Here is a 22,624-nt window from a genome sequence, read left to right as displayed (position 1 = left end):
TTATGACTTTCTGACCCAGTACTCAATACTCCTCCTCCTTTCCTGAAGACTAACTCCCCCCTGCTTTTCTCTTGCCCTAGATTTTACCCCATCATCTGAAGTTCAACAGCTACTTCCCTTCAACCATTCTATTCTTGAACCAACCAGCAAAATCCAAATTACCACTGCAATTTAGCAACATTAGGACCATTTTAATCACGTTGCATTAAATGGACTTGGATTTTCTTTCTTCTTAATTTTTCCTTGTAAAAATTGTATATAATTTATGCTTATGCTTTTCTTGTGAATGTTTTCCAAGTGCCTATGATGCAACTGCAAGTAAACTTTTACATTCCACCTATGCACATATGTACTTGTGCAAATGACAATAACTTGACATTGACTTTGTCTTTGATCGCCACCCTCACATTCCACCAGTCCTTGTTTATTATTCCAAATATAAGAGGTTAAAATTGAATCTAAAGAATCAAAGTACGTCTTAGGAATAAAAATAGGTAAGGCCTGAAAAAGATATAAAAAATTAGGAAGAATCTTCATTCTAATTGAATTAATTCGGCCAATTAGGGATACAGAAAGAGGGGACCATTTAGAAATTGTCTTTTTCACATAACTCAATAAGGGGTTTAAGTTTTCTTTAAATAAATTCTTGAAGTTTTTTAGTAATTGCTACACCTAGATATGTAAATTGACTTGTAACAAATTTGAACGGAAATTTGGCATTTGATGACATTAGGTCACTTAAAGGAAATAGCTCACTTTTATGTAGGTTCAGCTTATATCCTGAAAAAGAAAAAATCTTATTTCATTTAACAGGGTTATTTGAACCTTTCACATTAAAACTGAGTATAGTAATAAAAGAATCCATCAAGTATCCTTTAGTAATGTATAAAAGGTAATCACAGACATGTGAATAAATAAACATGTGAATAAATAAAACAGTAAAAACATCCAATCAGCTTTATGAAAGAACCCGCTGTAATTTAAAGGGCTTAGAAATTTGGGAGTTAGTAATAACCTGAGTGGTAGGAGACAAGAAGATTAATTTAACCCAACGAATAAAATTAGGCCCAAAATTAAACTTTTCTAAGGTCTTAAAAAGATAATTCTATTCAATCCTATCAAAGGCTTTTTCTGCATCTAAGGATAATATACACTCTGATATTTTTTGGATGGTGAATATATCACATTCAATAACCAACATACATTAAAATGTGAATAACTATTTTTAATAAATCCTGTCTGATCATGTGATATAAAATAATGGTAGAATATTTTCAAGTCTTCAGGCTAAGATTTTGGATAAAATTTTTGCATCAACATTTAATAAAGAAATCGGTCTGTATGAAGAACATTCAGCTAGAATTTTATTTTTTTTAAGAATAAGAGAAATAAAAGCTTCATAAAAAGATTGAGGGAGTTTACCTGATTTAAAGGACTCTGATAAAACAGAGGATAAATAAGGTGTAAGTAACATAGTGAAAGCTTTATAAAACTCCCCAGGAAAGCCATCAGGTCCTGGGGTCTTACCAGAATATAAAGCACGTATAGTCTCAGCCACTTCTTCATTGGAAATAGGCTGACCTAACTGTGTTAGACTATCAGCAGACAATGTAGGAATGTTGATATTACTGAAAAAAAAAGCATTCATATAGGTATCATCTGAATAAAAGTCAGACTGATACAACTTAAGGTAAAAGTCATTAAATACATTGTTAATTTCAGAATGGTCGGATGGTCTTAGTTCCATTATCTTTAAAAATTTCTGTGATTTGACAATTAACTGTAAAAGATTTTAAGTGATTGACTAATAAACTACCAGTTCTATCCCCGTCAATGTAAAATTGAGTTTTATCTCTCAACAGCTGTCGTTCAATTGGGTAAGTTAGCAGAAGATTATACTTGGATTGGATTTCAATACGCTTATTATATATACTTGGATCTGGAGATAAAGCATACTTTTGATCAAGATTTTTTTTAATATCGCTGCTAGGTCAGACCTTTCTTTGTCAACTTTTTTCTTTATATAGGTAGAGTAAGAGATAATTTCTCCATGAATATATGCTTTAAAAGTATCCCAGACTATATCACCAGCAAAATCTCCTTTAAAATTTTCTTTAAAGAAAAAAGTAATATGGTTTTCCAAAAACTTTAGAAAATTTTTATCAGATAACTATGATAAGTTAAAATGCCAACTTCTATTTCATACCGAGTAAATAGGTAATCTTAAAGCCAGAAGCACAGGTGCATGATCAGACAAAGCAATCTCCTTATAATCACAGGATCGTACCAGTGGAAGCAAGTTTCTATCTATAAAAAAATAATCAATCCAAGAGTACATATGATAAACCTGAGAAAAATATGAATATTCCTTTTCTTGGGGGTGTAAAAAATGCCACATGTCAAGAGTACCACATTGAGATAAAAACAGGTTTAAAAAGTAGGACTTATTTATTAGTGACAGGGGTTTTCCTTGAAGAGCGATCTAATATAGGGTCAAAACAAAAATCAAAATCTTCACCCATCACTAAAGAATACCAATTCAAATCAGGCAGAAAAGAGAAAAGATGTTCAAAGAACAACGAGTCATCTGTATTTGGAGCATATACATTCGCAAATATGATTAGTTTATTCTCAAGACTACCCAAAACAATAACTAAATGGCCATTTGTATCAGAAATTACATTATGTTGAATAAAGGATAAATGATAAATTCTGATCAAACAGGATAGAGACGCCTCTCGATCTAGATTGACAGGGTGAATGAAAATGTATACCCTTCCATACTTCGAAAGAATGTGCAATATCATCTTTACAAATATAGGTTTCTTGGAGAAAGATTATATGAGTTTTAAGTTTCCGGATATAAGAGAAAATCTTATTTCATTTAACAGGGTTATTTAAACCTTTCACATTAAAACTGAGTATAGTAATAAAAGAATCCATCAAGTATCCTTTAGTAATGTATAAAAGGTAATCACAGACATGTAGATAGTGAATAAATAAAACAGTAAAAACATCCAATCAGCTTTATGAAAGAACCCATTTCCCCCCTCCCTCTCCCCAAAGAGAGAAAGCAGCCAAGGGAGGCTGAAGACTAATTCTAACATTCCCAACCCAAAACTCCGGTAGCTCCAGAAAATATATATGTATAGCTGTGCTGAATAAACAATTGTAAATATACATATTTTTACATTTATATTATGTGTATATATATATATATATATATATACACACACAAAAACAAAATATCAAAGTAAATAAGTTTGCTAATTATGAAAAAAACCATGGGAAAATATAAGTATTAGTCTTGGTAATAAAGGAAAGACAGATAAGGAAAATCAATAAGTAAAACAACATGTACTCGCGGGTGCAAAAAAAAGGAGTAAAAAAAACAAATAGAAGATAATTAAAAAGGGAAGCGGTTTAGATACCTTCCTATATGACTAATTTAAGGCATTCAAGGGAGAGAAAAAAAAGGATAAAATGGCAAAATAATGAAAAAACCAAAAACTAGCAATAAAAAATATAGAATATTGTATACTATTGAAAAACAGTAAAAGACTGAAAGATACATAAATAATCAAAAGACAGGAAAAATCTGAGTGAATTTAAGGTAAAGCAAAACATCTCAGTAATTACTACATGTACACCCTACATAATTACTTTCAGTCAAATTACTAAACGGAAGGTAAAAATCAGCATAACAGTGAGAGAATATAATGTATTGTTTAAAAAGAGCTGCGAAAAAGTAACATTAGAGGACCCATATAAAGGCAGAAAACAGCAAAAGAGAAAATGGATGCAGTCTGCCTGCATGTTTTGCATAGTTCGAAAGATAACAAGGCGCCAGTTACTTAATCGAACAAATGATTAAGACTTCGTAAAACCAAGAAACCTTGTTATCAACAAAGCGCCAATTACTTGATTGAACACCTGAAATTAAAACATTTAACATAAAATGACTCAAGGTTGAATTTAAGCATGGAGACTTTGTAAAAATTTCTTAGCTTCTTCAGGCTTTGTAAACCAAGAAACCTTATTATCAGAAGTAGTAACCAGGAGTTTACACGGATCTCTGAGTGAAAGGCGACAGCCAAGATAAAAGGATCAGACATGACCTCTTTAAAAGCCTGTCTAGCTCTTAGAACTTCTGGTGGATAACCTTGAACGATCCGAAACTGTTGATCACAAAATTGTAATATAAGCTTCTTCCTTGATTCACAAAGGATCTGTTCTTTAATCTGATAGTCATAAAAGCAAATGATAACAGAGCGAGGTTTGGCAGGATCCCAATTAGGTGGGGTAATTTGCTGAACACACTCAAATTTTGGTAGTTCTGATAATATATCAGGGAATAAATCTTTCAGCATTTGAACACAAAAATCGATAGGTTGATTACCCTCCAGTTTTTCAGGAAGCCCAAGAATTCTGATATTGCACCTTCCGTTCCTGGTCTCCAAATCTTTCAGTTTCTTCAGTAATGCACCGTATTTTATAAGTTTTATAAGTTTTTCCTTAGAAATTTTCTTGAAACCTTTGATATCCTTCTGCAACACCAGCAGAGATTCTTCGTGTAGTTTAATACAAATTTTGTGGTCATTCACAGTCTGCTGTATACTTCCAAGTTTCCAATTAAGCGTTTTCAGTTCAGATTTAACCAGGTCGAAGGAATTCTGTAACAAGTCAAACTTGGATTCCAAGTCATCCAGTTTATCCAATTTTTTGAGTTTCTCTGACATTTGTTGAAACATTTCAGTCAAAGTCTCTAAAGTAGTTTCTTTTTTTGAGTGTTTTCTATGCATGGTGCTCTCACCAAGATAGGTTTAAACAGCAAAGTAAGCAAATAATTTTGGAGTACATAGTTACTGCAACCTTCTCCATTACAGCCACCGGAAGTCTCCATTCCACCAGTCCTTAGGCACTTCTCAAAGGCAGAGCTTTTGTTTGGAATTGGATTGTTATTGTCACATGTACAGAGATACAGTACAGACATATCAGATCATTACACAATGCATTGAAGTAAAACAAGGAGAAAGAATACCAGAATGAAAAATAAAGTGTAACAGATATAGAGGAAGAGCAGTACAGGTAATCAGTGTACAAGGTTGAATGAGGTGGATTGTGAGGTCAACATTTTATCTTTGTGTATTAAGGACCCATTCAAGAGTCTTATAACAGCAGTGTTGAATTCATCTTTGAGACCTTGATCTTAGAAGCATTTGTTTTCAGTCTTTTGTGTCTCCTCTCCAATGGAAGATGAGAGAAGAGAAAATGTCCAAAATGGAATGTGCAACCTGATCAGCCACAATCAAAACCTTACACAATGTGCACCATAGAATATTCGGCATTGTACCTTTAGGAAGATACATCTGTTGGCTTTCTCAAGAAATGAAATATTCCACTGCGTATGGAGAGAGAGGCACCATAAAGCCAACCCAAGTGTGTTGGCTCAGTTTAGGACCCGTAATGGAAATATATCGGGGAATACACTGAAGTGCGTACATGTAGTGGAACAGCATCAGAATGACAAGGCAATGTTTGTGTGTGTGCAAGGCATGCATTTGCCGAATTCTCTCTGCCACAGTCCACATATCACGATAAGCAATGAATCACCCTCACTTTCGTTTGAACTTCAAAGAATCCTTAGACTTGCCTTGTGGTATCCACTGTGGGTACAGTTTGTTTTTTCTTTTCCTAATCTAAACCCACAGCTTTGAGAATATAGAATTAGGGTATATATCTATCTGTGATTAAACATTTTTAAGCCTAGGGAGCAGCAGGTATTTGAAACTACTTTGTACAAGTTACAAATGGTGCTAAATCTGTCATTAATTTAAAATTTTAGACTCATGGATTTATGTCAGTCATGAAGACTAGTACATGGAATAATATCAAATATCAGCTGGTTGATAGGTTCTAGGGGTTCTTTTTAACCTTAGTATTATTTTTATGTTATGTACAGTGGGTAGGAGGTTGGCTATACTTGCACAGATAACAATAGATGCAGTAAAGTCTTATCTATGATTTCATCCAGTGATGAAACAGTGTTAAAAGACTTCAGAGCTTGTTCCTATCTTCTAATGCTTTCATTACATACTTACATTAAACTCCATTGTAATTTAATCTTACTTTAATTCTCATGTAGGATCTTTCATTTGAAAAGCAGCAAAATGCACTGAGGGAATTTTGCACTTAAAGAAAAAAACATGTATTTGAAATGATTAATGTAGAGCAATTTGCCAAATAACAATATAACCCAACAAAGTATGAGTTATATCTTTATCTTTAGAATGCAAGGTGAAATCTACCAGAACCAACATTCTAGAAGATGTGGACACTACTGATTTTCATCCCATTGATTTCCATTCTGGAAATTTATATAATTAGCAGATGAGGCATTGGAGTGGTAAAATTTAAGCCTGATTGTTGAGTGGAATTTAAAGACCAGAGTGAATGTATTAATATTATTATTTTTAAAAATATTTGTCAAGTATTCAAACTAAATGCCTTAAAAAGCAAGGAAACAGTTTGTGTGAGAATTGGCCAGTTTTAATAAAATCTTAATTCTAGATTTTCCTCTCTCTACTGATGATGACTAACTTGCTGGAGACCTCCAGCAATTACTTTTATGTCAGACTTCCAGCAATAGCTGTGTCCTGCAATTCAAAGACCCAACATTGTTTTCCACTTTTTCTCTCTTTGGTCCTCATATATCTTTTTTTATTTACATCTCCTCCAGACAGATTAACGATGACTAGAAAGCTTACAGCACTCCTTCTTGGCTAGCACCATGACCTTTCATGTCATTCACCCTCACTTGGTCTTGCTTATCACAGACACTCTCGTTTTATTCACCAGCTCTGTCCCTTCTCAGCAACTGAAAACATACTTGATTTCTAACTTACCAGGTCTTGATGAAAGTTTATCAAAGTTTATCATCTTTTCTCTCTCCACAGATGTTATCGGACCTGTTGAGTGCTTCGAGCATTTTCCATTTATGATAATGAATAACGCCTTTTGACAAAGAAAGTTAATGCTGTGCAACAAGGTTCTTAAAATCCACATAAAGCAACAAATCACAGCAATTTTCTGACAATCCACAATGTCTCTCAATGATGCCATTAAATACATTAAATATAATCTACACCTTTAAAAACTAGTCCACCACTCTTGAAAAAACACCTGATTGATTAGATTAATTTAAATGACTAACGTTTGCATAATTTCTGCAAAGGAACAATTATAATTAGAATTCACCTTCAGCCAGTAGCTCACAAAGCAAAATGTAACAGCAACAATGCTGAGAGCTTTACCCTATTATTAATTAAAGGTGACATCTTTGACAGAATCCAAGGTCAAAGAGTCTGGTCTTGGAAATACATCTAAGGTCCATCTTATATATAGTAAGTAAATACTTACCGCATTTCTCATACTAGCTTCCAATTCCAACCATGACATGATCTTCAGTCCTTAAAACCAATTTCTAACCCGAGCCTTGACCCCAAACCTGAGTGCTTCATTGACTGTTTACTCCAAACTTATCCCTTCTTGAGGTGCCTATTCCTTCCTGCACCTATGAAATTCATATCTATGGTATTGATTTTCAGAAGTGAAGTACAATCTTCAATGTTATGCATAGTATTATCAATTGAGAAATAATTTCCTAATAGGAGTGAAACTGAATTGAATTTCAGAAATTAGTAGTACACTGTAAAGTCGGTACGGAGCTTGCACGTGGCTGCCATACAGGGTGACATCTTTGGAAAACATTATTCTACAATCATATAAGCATGCGAGATCCTTACAAAATAGGACACAGAACAGACCATTTAACCCAACCATGCAGACAAGTAAAGTTTCAATATACAGATTGCTGAGAATTATATTCTTCACTTGGATACAGGTATTGATTTTAACTAACGTTTCAATGACAAACTTTACCAACTTCATCAGGGATGATGCCTGAGCATAACTAGTTCGATGGTATTAATACCCTCATTGTCTGTCCCTCCAGATTGGTTAGTCCTTATCCAATCATGTTTCCATTGAGCCACCTTGTTTACAATCACATTCTGGTTGTTACTTAGAGTGAGACCTTCACCTTTGTTAAAATTCTTTTCCTCCAGTTCAATTTCAATGACTTCCTTCACCAGGCAGTCCCAAAAGCCACTGGCGCAACACAGTAGTTATGTGCCATCAAAGTCAATCCTATGGCCATTGCAAATACAATTTTCTGCTACCACCAGTTTCTCCAAGTAACCTAAATATAAATGCGGTAGGTGATGTGTGAACTGGAGGGGAGAGGAGGTGAAGTAAAGAGCTGGGTAGTTGTTTGGTGAAAAATATAAAGGGCTGAAGGAGGGGGTATCTGATAGGAGAGGACAGTAGGCCATGGAAGGAAGGGAAGGGGGAAGAACACCACAGATTGAGTTCACACCACAGGATGAGCAGGTAAGGAGATAAGGTGAGAGGAAAACAGGAATGGGGAATGGTGAAGCAGAGAACAATTAATGAAATTTTGAGAAGACAATGTTCATGCCATATGGTTGAAGTCTACCTAGATGGAATATAAGCTGGAGCTCCTCCAACCTGAGTGTGGCCACATCATATCAGTAGAAGAGGCCATGTTGGAATGGGAATGGAAAGTAGAATTGAAATGGGTGGCTACTGGGAGATCCAGTTGAGGGAGGTAATATGCAGGTGACAGAGGATGGAGAGTAGGAATGATGCTAGAACCTGGTGGTGATAATTGGAGGTGAATGGGACTGAAGAAGATGGAATCTGATAGGAGACAACATGGGTTGTGGAAAGAAGGGAAGTGGAGAGGGGAAGCAGAGGAAGCAGTATGTAGGTGATGGGCAGATGGAGAGAGTAGGGGCAGTAAAAAACATAGGGTGATTGGGAGCCAGTGGGATCAGGAATATCATGGGAAAAGACAGAGGGGAGTAATTACTGGAAGTTAGAAAATTCAATGTTCATGCCGACAGGTTGGACACTATTGAGGTAGGATATGAGGTGCTGTTCCTCTAATGTGTGTCTAACCTCTGTTTGGCAGTAGAGAGATGTGTCAATGTATGGAATTGGAACTATTTTTAAAATGCTGGCCACTGAGTGATCCTGACTGCTACAGTGGATGGAGTGGAGATGCCCAATGAAGTGGTTCCCCAGTCTGCATTGGATTTCACTGACATAGAGGAGGCTGCACTAGGAGCACCAGATGACATAAATAGCACTGATTGAATCATATGTAAAGGACTGCCTCACCTGCAAGGACAGTCTAAACTGGACAGCCCTGAACAGCTGTGAGGGAGCAGGTGTAGAAACAAGTGTAACACTAAGCACGGTTGCATGGATTGGTGCCTGGAGGGGTATTGTGAGGACTGACAAGTAGGCAAGAGAATCATGAAAATAGCAATCCTTGTATAAAGCAGAGGGAGAAAGGAGGGAAAGAGGGGCTTGGTGGAGTTGGCAGAAGTTGCAAAAAATGATGTGTTGTATGATGAATGATATAGAGTATGCAGAAGGATATGTCCCTCAACTTCCGTCATCTCCAATGGGATCCCACCACCAGGCACATCTTCCCCTCCGCTTCTCTCTCTGCTTTCCATAAGGCAGACTCTCTATTCTGTCACTCCCTTGTGTCTGCTCTGTCTCTTCATCCCTCTCTGCAGATCGGTGCTGTCTGGAGTGCTGATAGCCACATATATTGATGGCTGCCCAATAAGCAGGCAGCAATCATCTCTAGACTGCTGAGTCAAGAGTCAACAAGTTTGTTCCTTATTGATTACTGTTGTTGACACTAACTGTCTATCACAATCACTTTCAAAGGAGAGGGAAGTATTTTGTTGAAAATTTTGCAATACATCTGAATTTTGTGCCTCCCTTGGTTAGACAGGCAGCAATGTGTGTAAACTATGAGTGCTGGTGGATTGGTAGTTGTGTGGATGTGTGGTCATAAATGTTAGACCAGTGCTAATTTTGAGTTTACTGCTAGATGTGTCATGTTGAGCCATGCATGATGATGCTGAAGTATGGGCACTTCACAAGAGATTTGGATAGCTCCTTGGTTCACTGTACTTAAAGACAGTTTTTCTCTTCTGCAATACAAAGTGAAAGTTCAGAGAATATCAAGGGTCCATCCCATTCTCTCATGGCTTGACCTAACTTTCCTAAACCAGTGGTTGTAAGCAATGACTCTATTCTATTTAAGAGCTGCAGGTATGATTTCTATCAGTACTAGTTGCTGTCAGCTAGCGATGTGAGCTCATGGAATTCTATCTTTTGGACATGTAATATAAGAAATTGCACAGGATGGGCTGACTGGAAGCAACAAACATGTTCATGAGCTGGGTCGAAATTTCATGTGCCATCTGCGTTGTGTCAAACAGATCTGTGTGGCCAATGTGTCAGTTACCAATTGTACCTCCATGGTGCCCTTAGGAATAAAGGAAACTAATTATACTCCAATAATCAGGTTCCATGCTATGTAACCAAATAATATGAGCATGTTACTGAGTCTATCCTGGTCCATCCATGGCATACATTTACAAGATTGTTCATGGAGTTACCCAGTAAAGGAAGATGGCCCTCTACAAAATTAGTAGCAACTAAGCTTAGCCTTTGCTGAGTTGGGACGGCGTGTAGCAATGAGAGTTTGAGTGTGAAAGTTGAAAAAGAGGTGAGTCTCTGTGTTGAGCAGGTAGGGTCAAATGTAGTGGCTATTTTTGGAGTGGAAAGTGTTAGAATGGGGTTTGAGGGGTTTCCGATAAAAGAAGGCGATCCAGGTGAATGCGAAGCTCAGAGGTTTCAGAGAGAGGGCGCAGTTACGAACAGAAACAGTATCTTTTTATTTCTGTAGATCCTTAGTCCTTAATTCTGTGTAGGTAGTGGAATCCTCCTCCTGTAAGAAGTGGGATTTCAGGGAATCTAACAGTCTCCGTGATGACTACATCCATGGGAAGTGCACCCTAACCTCAGCTGCTGACTAGCTAATGGAACTGGAGCTGGATGTTTCTAACACCATCCAGGAAGCTGAAAACCTCATAGACGAAGCTCTTACTGAGGTGGTCAAACCCAGAGTGCCGGTTTCAGATATAAGATGGGAGACCACCAGGAGAGGTAAGGTGAGGAAGCAGTTAGACCATGGTTCCTCTGTGGCCATTACCCTTAGCAACAATTCCCTTTGGATTCTGCTGAGGTGGTGGGGGTGAGGGGGTTGACTTGTCAGGGCACAGCCGCAGCAGCAAGGCCAGGGGCCAGGGCCATTGCGGCTGGCTCTGAAGCTCAGCTGGGAAGAGTGAAGTCAGAGCTATAGTGATAGGAGACTCAATAGTACGAGCGACAAACAGCAGACCCTGTGGCCACAAAAGGGACACCAGAATAGTGCGTTAACTCCCAGATGCTAGGGTCCAGGATGTCTCAGAGTAGATGCAGAATATTCTCATGGGGGTGGGGGTAAGCAGCCAGTGGGTGTGGTGCACAGTGACACCAATGAGAGAGGTTGTTGTGGAAGAAGAGGTCCTGTGCCGAGAGATTAAGGAGTCAGGAAAGAAGCTGAAGAGCTGGACCTCCCAGGCAGTGATCTCTGGATTACTTTCAGCACCACGAGCTAGTCAGGGCAGGAATAGGATGATAGTACAGATGAACAAATGGCTAAAGAACTGGTGGAGAGGGCAGAGTTTCAGGTTCTTGGATCATTGGAACCTCTTCTGGGGCAGGGGTGAATTGTACAAGAGGAACAGGTTGTACCTAAACTGAAGGGAAACCAATATCCTGCCCAAGAGTTTCACTAGTCCTACTTGGGAGGGTTTAAACTAGTTTTGCAGGGGCATGGGAACCAGAGTACTAGGTCGGAAAGTGGAGAGACAGACAGGAAAGTAGATGGCAGAGCCTGTAAAAAAAAACAGGCAGGAGCAAAGTAATAGATACTATGGGACAGATAGCTTGTAGTGTTACGAATTCCCGTAACTGGATCACTTACCAGCAAAGATAGAGAGGTCCGTTGAAGTCTGATGGTACTATTTTTAAAAGTATTTATTGATAAAAGGCACAAAGATAAGATTAATTCAAACATATGGATAATATACGTCGTCAATACTAAATCTAAGCGCGGGTATAATAATAACCAATAAGAAATAGCTCTATGGTTGTCTGGGGGTTAATGTATTATCCGATGGAAAGATAAGTCACTATCAGTTCGTTCAAGCTGCAGCATTGTTGGGTTTAAAAGTGATGCGGTTTAGACTTGCCCCAGGTCTTTTAAGATGCCAATCCATTGAGTCAGGGGAGCGGGCCTCCCCGTTGTTAGCTAAAAGCGGTTTTCCGTGGTTCCAGCCACCGATTCCAGCCATGGAATTGAACGCACGTGGCCTCCTTCAGATGAATTCCTGCTGTTACGTGGTCGCTTAATGTTTCTTCTGGTGCGTCTGAAGGGGTTGTTCCCCAGACCCTCTTTTATACTTCCTCATGGGGTCTCAGATGTCAATCAGGTTGGAATGATGCAATCCCTCAACCAGCCCACTCTGGTCATCCCCCGAGGGGCTTCAATGAATAGTACAGTGCTCAATACACAACTTGGTCTTCCGGAGACAATAGCCATGTCCCGTAGCTTTACATCGCCGGGGAAACGAGGCATTTTGCACGTCCCATTCTCATTCCCTGGGCCCCTTGACCCAACCCACCGGTGATCTTGCGATTCTCACAAAGGAGGGGGCTATGGTAGTGTGTGTGTGTTTTAACGCTAGTGGTACTACGGGTAAACGTGATGAACTTAGAGCATGGATCCATACATGGAACTATGATGTTGTGGTCATTACAGAAACTTGATGGAGAAAGGGACAGGAATGGGTGCTTACAGTTGCAGGGTTTAGATGGTTTAGAAAAGCGGGAGGGGGGGAGGTTGTTCTACTAATCAGGGACAAACCATAACTGCACTCAGAGGTGACATAATGGAAGGCTCTATATGAATAGAACTCAGAACTTGGACGGGTGCAATCTCTCTGATGCAATTGTGTTACAGATCCTCCAGTGACTACCAGGACACTGAGGAACAGATATGTAGGCAGATTAGACTTGCTGATATGAGTGACTTTAACTTCCCTAATATAAACTGGGACTTTCTTTGTGCAAGAGCTTTAAATGGGACAAAAATTGTTAGGAGCATCCAGGAAGATTTCTTAAATCGAAATACAGATTGTCCAACAAGAGGAGGGGCGATATTGGACCTGGTGTTGGGTAATAAGGCTGGCCAGCTGACTAACCTTTTGGGGGTGAATGGTTAGGGAACAATGACCATATCTCCACTAGTTTAAAGATAGCTATAGGCAAGCATAAGTATGGACGTTTTGGGAGAGTATTATGTTGGAGCAGGACAAATTCTGGGAACATTAGGCAGGAACCACGGACAGCTAATTGGTAACAACTGTTTATGGGCAAGTCCACATTTGACATGTCAACAGTGTTTAAAGACCAACTGCACAGAGTGCAGGGCAGGTGTGTTCCAGTCAGAAGGACGAGGATGGCAAGGTAAGAAAAGTTTGAATGTCAAGAGAGGTTATGAATTTAGTCAAGAGGAAAAGTAGAAAGTTATGTTGAGCTTAGAAAACTAGAATCAACAGAGCCCTTGAAGATTATAAAGAAGCCAGAAAGAAATCAAGAAAAGAATTAGGAGAGCCAAGAGAGGCCATGAAAAGTCCTTTGGATTAAAGAGTATCTCTAGCCGCAGGCAAAATCCCAGAGGACTACCAAGTAACTAATGTTGATCTATTATTCAAGAAGGAAACAAGGGATAATGCTGGAAACTGCATCACATTCTGGAAACTACATAGTACTCGAAATAATCTGAGTCTCACATCAGTGGTAGAGAAGTTACTGGAGAGAATACTTACGCAACATAGAACATAGAAATCTATAGCACATTCCAGGCCCTTCGGCCTACAATGTTATGCTGACCATATAACCTACTCTAGAAGCTGCCTAGAATTCCCCTAGCGCATTGTCTTCTAAGCTCCATGTACCTATCTAAGGGGCTCTTAAAAGACCCTGTTGTTTCTGCTTCAACCACTGCCATGGGCAGGGCATTCCTCGCACCCACTGCTCTGTGTGTGAAAACTTACCCCTGACATCCCCTTGGTACCTATTTCCGAGCACCTTAAAAAATATGCCTCCTTGTGTTAGCTATTTCAGCCCTGGATAAAAGCCTCTGGCTATCCACATGACCAATGCCCCTCATCATCTTAGCACTTTTATCATGTCACCTCTCATCTTCCATTGTTCCAAGTAGAAAAGGCCAAGTTTACTCACCTATTCTCACGTACACACTCCATTCCAGGCCACCGCCTTGTAAATCTCCTCTGCACTCTCTCTATAGTATCCATATCCTTCCTGTAGTGAGGTGACCAGAACTGAACAGTACTCCAAGTGGGGTCTGACCAGGGTCTTATATAGCTGTAACATTACCTCACAGCTCTTGAACTCAATCCCACAGTTGATGAATGCCAACACACCATACGCCTTTGTAACAACACTCAACCTGCACAGCACCATCAAGATCTCGCTAATCCTCCACACTGCTACGAGTCTAACCATTAATATTATATTCTGTCTTCAAATTTGACCTACCAAAATGAACCACTTCACACTTATCTGGGTTGAACTCCATCTGCCATTTCTCAGCCCAGTTCTGCATCCTATCAATGTCCCGCTGTAAGATCTGACAACCCTCTAGACTATCCATAACTCTCCCAATCTTTGTGTCATCAGCAAACTTACTGACCCATCCCTCCGCTTCCTCATCCAGGACATTTATAAAAATCACAAAGAGGAGAGACCCCAGTATTGATCTTTGCGGAACACTGGCCTCCATGCAGAATACGAACCATCTACAACCATGCTTTTCCTTCTGTTGGAAGCCATATTCTAGATCCACAAAGCAAGGTCTCCTTGGATCTCATGCCTCCTTACTTTCTGAAGGAGCCTGGCATGGGGAACTTTATCAAATGCCTTACTGAAATCCATATACACTACATCTACTGCTCTACCTTCATCAATGTGTTTTACTTTCTCAACAAATCCAATCAGGCTCGTAAGACATGACATGCCCTTGACAAAACCTCATCATATAATGTCTCCCCAAATGCTCAGAAATCCTGCCTCTCAGGATCTTCTCCAACAATTTGACCACTACTGACGTCAGACTCACTGGTCTATAATTTCCTGGGTTATCTCTACTCCCCTTCTTGAACAAGGGAACAACATTTGCAAACCTCTGATCCTCCGGTACTTCTCCCATCCCTATTGATCACACAAAGATCATTGTAAGAGCCTCAGCAGTCTCCTTCTTTATTTCCCACAGTAGCCTATGGTATATACCATCTGATCCTAGTGACTTATCTAACTTAATGTTTTTCAAGAGCTCCAGCACATCCTTTTTCTTAATGTCTGTATGTTCAAGCATTTCAGTCCGCTGTAAGCTATCCCCACAATTGCCAAGGTCTTTTTCCCTGTGAAGATTGAGGTAAAGTATTCATCAAGTACCTTCGCTACCTCCTCCGACTCCTTGCACACATTTCCGCTATTGCATCTGATTTGTCCTATTCTTACATGGATCATCCTTTTGCTCTTCATGTACTTGGAGAGTGCCTTGGGAGTTTCCTTAATCTTGCTCACCGCCTTCTCATGGCCCCTTCCAGCTCTCCTAATTCCATTCTTAAGCTCCTTCCTAGCAACCTTGTAACTTTCTAGAGCTCTAACTGCACCTAGTTTCTTGAACCTTTCATAAGCTTTCCTTTTCTTCTTAATGAGATTTTCTACATCCTTTGTACACTATGGTTCTTTAACTGTAACATCCTTTCCCTGCCTCAATGGAACATACCTATACAGAACGCCATGCAGATGTTCCCTGAGCATTTTCCACATTTCTGACACACATTTCCCTGAAAACATCTGCTCCCAAGTTCCTGCCTATTAGCATCATATTTCCCCCTACTCCAATTAAATGCTTCCCAAATTGTCTGCTCCTATCCTGCTCCAGCATTATGGTGAATGAGTTGCTGTCACTGTCTCCAAAATGCTCTCCCACTGAGAGATCTGACACCTGACCAGGTTCATTTCCCAGTACCAGATCAAGTATAGTATCTCCTCTAATTGGCTTATCTACATATTGCATCAGGAAACCTTCCTGAACACACCTAACATACCCCATTTAAACCCCTTGCACTGAGATGCCAATCAATATCAGGATATTAGGAAAGTTAAAATCTCCCATCACAACAACCCCCTTATTATTGTACATTTCCAGAATCTGCCTCCCAATCTGCTCCTTGATATCCCTGTTACTATTGGGAGGTCTATAAAAAATGTATAGTAGAGTTATTTCCCCTTTCCTGTTTCCCTCCATGACTTCCTCCTTTTCTGCAGCTGTGACACTATCCCTAGTTAGCAATGCCACACCACCACCTCTTTTACCTGCCTCTCAGTTCGTTTTGAAACATCTAAAACCTGGCACACTCAGCAGCCATTCCTGTTCCTGAGACATTCAAGTCTCTGAAATAGCCACAAGGTCATAGTTCCATGTATTGATCAATGCTCTAAGTTCATCCACCTTGTTTATGATACTCCTTGCATTAAAATAGACACATCTCAAACCATCAGGGTGAGTGCATCTTTGCTCTAACATCTGTCTATCCTTCCTCACAATCTCCCTACAAACTGTTTCTACTTGTGCTCCAACTACCCCATCATCTGCCTCTTCACTTCGATTCTCACCCCCCTGCAAATCTAGTTTAAACCCTCCCCAATAGCATTCACAAACCTCCCCACCAGGATATTGGTCCCATCTTAATAGCATTGATCCTACCTATTAGGGATAAAGATAAAGGTGACCACTCAGTAAACAAACCTTTAAACTGATCAATTAAGGGTAAAAAATTAAATCTAAATAAATCTTTATGGTTTTTTGTGATTTTGATCCCTAAATAAGTAAAAGAATCATTAACTAATTTAAAAGGTAAATTTCCTTAAATTGGGACCCGTTTATTCAAAGGAAACAATTCACTTTTATTAAGATTTAACTTATACCCCGAAAGCTCACTAAATTGAACCAATAATGATAAAACTGCTGGGATGGATTTCTCCGGGTTAGAAATGAATACTAATAAATCATCTGCATACAAAGATAACTTATGAATGTCTGTCCCACGGTTAATACCCAAAATATCCTGTGATTGTCTGATGGCAATTGCCAAAGGTTCTAAGGCAATGTTAAATAGTAATGGACTAAGAGAACATCCTTGTCTAGTGCCCCGAAATAGGTGAAAAAAGGGAGATCTTTGATTATTGGTAAACATCGAGGCTACTGGAGTATGATAGATCAATTTAATCCATGATATAAATATCGGACTAAAATTAAACTTCTCCAACACATTAAATAAGTAAGGCCATTCAACTCTATCAAATGCTTTCTCCGCATCTAATGAAATCACACGTTCTGAAGTGTCATGTGAGGGAGTATAAACAATATTCAACAATCTCCTAATGTTAAAAAAAGAATAGCAATTTTTAATAAAACCGGTTTGATCATCTGAAATAATTTTGGGCAATATCTTCTCCAATCTAGATGCCAGTAACTTGGAAAAAATCTTGGAGTCTACATTCAATAAAGATATAGGTCTATAGGAAGCACAATTAGTAGGGTCTTTATCTTTCTTCAATATTAGAGAAATGGAAGCTCTGTAAAAAGATTGTGGCAAATTCCCTAATCTAATGGCTTCCTCAAAAACCTTACCTAACCAAGGGGAAAGAGTAGTGGAAAAAATTTTTAAAAATTCAACTGTATAACCATCTGGACCCAGTGCTTTCCCAGAATTCATTGAGGAAATAGCCCCTTTAATTTCCACATCCGTAATAGGAGTATCCAATATTAAAATATCATCAGATGATGATCTTGGAAAATTTAATTTCCCAAGAAAATCAGACATGGTATTATGATCTTGAGGAAATTCAGATTGACACAGGGGGGTATAGAAGTCTTGAAATGCCTTATTTATCTCATCATGATTAACTGTCAGATTCCCATTCTGCTGACAAATCTCAGTGATTTGACGTTTAACCAAAGCATTCTTCAATTGACTAGCTAACAGTTTACCAGATTTATCACTATGTATATAAAAATCAGATTTAGTTTTCATTAATTGATTTTCAATCGAGGATATAAGTAATAAACTATGTTCCATTTGAAGTTCAACCCTTTGTTTGTAAAGCTCCTTACTAGGAGCAATTGAATATTTCTTATCAATCTCTTTAATTTTATCAACCAATAAAAGAGTTTCCATCTTAGTAGGTTTCCTCAAACCAACAGAATAAGAAATAATCTGTCCACGTATATACGCTTTAAAAGTGTCCCAAAGTGTTCCGCAGGAGATATCATCTGTAGAATTAGTTGAAAAGAAGAAGTCGATCTGCTCCTCCATAAATTTTATAAAGTCAGAGTCTTGCAACAAGGTAGAGTCAAATCGCCATTGTCTAGCATTAGAAGCTGTATCCGTAAATTTCATAGAAAGTAATAATGGAGCATGATCAGAGATAGCTATAATATCATAGTTACAACCGATTACCAATGGAATAAAACAAGAGTCTACAAAAAAATAATCAATTCACGAATAAGAGTGATAAACATGTGAGAAAAAAGAAAACTCTTTGTCTTTAGGATGCCGAAATCTCCAAATATCAAAAACTCCATTGTCAGTCAAAAAAGAGTTAATATAAGTGGCCAACTTATTAGGTAAAGTCTGAATAGATAAAGATTTATCCATCAGATAAATCTAAGATTACCTATAGATAAATCTATAGATTACCTAAGTTTTTATATATTTTTCAAGCGATACCAATTTTTAATCCCAAAATCTTTTTTTACTAATGTTGACTCTAAAATTTCTTCATATATATGGCAGAATAAAAATCCCAGGTTAGGTAAAATATATTTACAGAAGACAAAAAAGGAAGGCGGGTTAGCATTACCTAATTTCAGATTTTACTATTGGGCAGTTAATATTTGATATTTATTATGTTGGTTGAAAGATGGGGGTGGATCTTTCGGCCCTCGTTGGGTGAGTTTAGAAACTAAATCTGGATTAGCTTATGCTCTGGGTTCTATTTTAGGGACTTCTCTCTCTTTTGCTCTTTCTAAATTGCCGAAACGAATTGACAACCCGATAGTTAAACATACATTGCGTATATGGTTTCAATTTTGGAGATTTTTTGGGTTGACTCAATTCGTTTTAAATAGACCTATTGTATCGAATTGTTTTTTCCACCCTTCCATTATAGATCAAGCTTATTTGGCTTGGAAAACTAAGATTTTCTGATTTATTTTTGGACAATTGTTTCATGTCTTTTGAGCAATTATCCAACAAATATAACTTGCCTAGATCCTAGATTTCATTTTTATAGATATTTACAGATTAGACATTTTTTAAGTTCTGTACTCCCTACGTTTCCAAATTTTGTGCCTTCAGATATTTTGGAGAGTTTATTTGAATTAGACCCTTTTCAAAAAGGGCTTATTTCAAAACTTTATAATATAATTATGAAGATACGTTCAGAGCCACTTTATAAGACTAAAAAGGATTGGGAAAGAGAGCTTAGTCTTATTATTTCTAGTGAGAATTGGGATAGAATTCTTCAATTAGTTAATACATCATCGTTATGTGCCAAACATTCATTAATACAATTTAAGGTCGTACATAGGACCCATATGTCAAAGGATAAATTAGCTCATTTTTACTCTCATATTAGTCCTATTTGTGATAGATGTCAATCTGAAATTGCACCTTTAACTCATATGTTTTGGTCTTGTTCATTTTTGGAGAAATATTGGAAAGATATTTTTGATATTATTTCCGCGGTTTTGAATATTGATTTACAACCTCATCCTATTACCGCAATTTTTGGTTTACCAATGTTAGACTCACTGCATTTATCTTCTTCTGCCCGTCGAATGATTGCATTTCTAACTCTGATGGCTAGAAGATCTATATTGTTGAATTAGAAGGAAATTAATCCTCCCACTGTATATAATTGGTTCTCTCAAACTATGTTATGTTTAAATTTAGAAAAAATTAGAAGTGGTGCTTTTGAGACTTCTATTAAATTTGAAAAGTTATGGAGACAATTGTTCAACATTTTCATATGATGTAATATGACCCTGTGCCAAGTTCATTTGATTTCCCAGCTTTTAGCTTATGTATGTTGAGAGGACCGGAAGTGACGGCATTGATGAATACTTATTTTTGTGAGATATTATAAACAGCCCCCTTTTTTCTCTCTCTCTCTTTTTTTTTGCTTCTTTTCTCTTCTATATTAGTTATTAGTTATTAGATTAGATTAGCTAGTTTTGCATTATATTTTTTCTTTCTTTTTTCTGTTTTTTTATATCATATATTATGAAATATTTAGACTTATCATGTTCATACATATATTTTATGGCTTATGTCTTGGTAAACTCATTTATATTGTAACTATTATGTATGTTTTTTTGTATGTAATGGAATTTGTATGTTGGTAATTTCTTTATCAATATATCATTTGTATTCTGTCCATATTACTACTAATAATAAAAAGATTTAGAAAGAAAGAAAGGTCCCCCTTGGATTCAAGTGCAACCTGTCCTTTTTGTACAGGTCACACCTGCCCCAAAAGAGGTCCCAATAATCCAAAAATCTGAATCCCTGATTGCAGCTCCAATCCTTCAGCTATGCATTTATCCTCCTCCTCATTCTATTCCTATACCAGCTGTTGCATGGCAGGGGCAGTAATCCTGAGATTACTTCCCTTGAGGTCCTGCTTCTCAGGTTCCTTCTTAGCTCTTTGTATTCTGCATTCAGTACCTCCTCTATTTTTCTACCTATGTCATTGGTATCAATATGGACCATGACCTTTGCATTTCAGGATATTGTGGACTTGCTCAGAAACATCATGAACCCTGGCACCTATGAGGTAAACTACCTTCTGTGTTTCTTTTTCATGCCCACAGAATTGCCTATCTGTCCCCTTAACTATTGAATACCCTATTACAGCTGCAATCCTCTTCTATTCCCTACCGTTCTGAGCCTCAGGCCACTGTTGCTTCCCCCAGGTAGGTCACCCCCCCCCCCCCCCTCAACATCATTCAAAATGGAGTACTTATTGCTAAGGGGGACAGCCACTGGGGTGCTCTCCACAACCTGACGCCCTCCCTTCTCACTCCTGACAGTCACCCGCTTATCTGCCTCCTCTGGCACTGGGGTGACTACCTGCCTGCTGCTCCTGTCTATCACCTCCTTACTCTCCCTAACAAGCCGAAGGTCATCGAGCTGCAGCTCCAGTTCCCTAACTTCATCTCTAAGAAACTGCAGCTCGATGCACCTGGCACAGATATGGCCATCAGGGAGGCTGGAAGTCTCCCAGATATCCCACATCTGACACCTAGAACAGAAAACTTGCCTCGCAGTCATATCCAATATTCTTGTTAGAGGGGGAAAGAAAGTAATCTACTTCGCCTAGGCCTGTCCTCCCAAAACCCTGATGAGCCAAAGCCTTACTACTCTGACTTACACTAATCTGATAACCGCTATACTAGACAGTGTCTCTTTTTTATTTCGGAGCTTTCTTAGCATCCTTGCACCATGGCGAGCTACAGCGTCCATGCACTTCTCCCCAACCTGTACGAAGCTCACTCTCTTCAAATCCATTGGTCCACCACAAATGCGCCAAGCCTTGTGGAATGCTCCTTTTTTAAAACTTTTCTCCATGACTTATGCAAAACACTGTCTCTCTTTGAATTGATCGGTTCACCACTAATGCGGTGAGCCCGGTGAAACGCTCCTTTTTTAAACTTTTCTCCCTGACCCATGAGAAGCTCTCTTTCTTTTCAAATCGATTGGTCTGCTACTAATGGATAGGATTTATGGGCATTTGGAAAACCATGGCCTATTTAGGGAGAATCAGCATGGCATTGTGCGGGGCAAGTCATGCCTTACTAACTTGATTGAAGCTTTTTGACGTGACGGGGGGACTGAGGAAGGTAGAGCTGTTCAAGTTGTCTGCATGGAATTTAGAAAGGCACTTGACAGGGTCTCTTAGGGGAGACTCATCCATGGTGAATTGGCCATTAGGATTCAGAACTGGCTTGTCCATAGAAGACAGAGGGTGGAGTCTGATGGGATATTCTATCTGGAGAGCTGTGATTGGTGTTGTTTTGATGGGATCTGTACTGGGAACTCTGCTGTTTGTGGTGCATATAAATGACCTGAATGAAAACGTAGATGGGTGGGCGAGTAGGTTTACAGATGATAAGAACATTGGTGGTGTTGTGGATCACATTGAAGACTGGCAAATAATACAAAGGGATACAGTACAGATACAGGTGAAAGAATAGCAGATAGAATTTAACCTGGTCAAATGTGAAGTGTTGCACCTTGGTAGGTCAAATATAAAAGGACAGAGTCTTAACAGTGTTGATGAGCTTAGGTCTTAGGTCTAAGTTCATTCTTTCCTGAAAGTGACTATACAGGTTGAGAGGGTGGTTAAGAAGGCATAAGGCATGCTTGCCTTTATTTGTCAAGGCACTGAGTTCAAAAGTTAGGAAGTT

The sequence above is a fragment of the Hypanus sabinus genome, chromosome 3, assembly GCF_030144855.1.
Source record: "Hypanus sabinus isolate sHypSab1 chromosome 3, sHypSab1.hap1, whole genome shotgun sequence".
Classification (NCBI taxonomy): Eukaryota; Metazoa; Chordata; class Chondrichthyes; order Myliobatiformes; family Dasyatidae; genus Hypanus; species Hypanus sabinus.
This window is presented reverse-complemented; position numbering follows the sequence as displayed.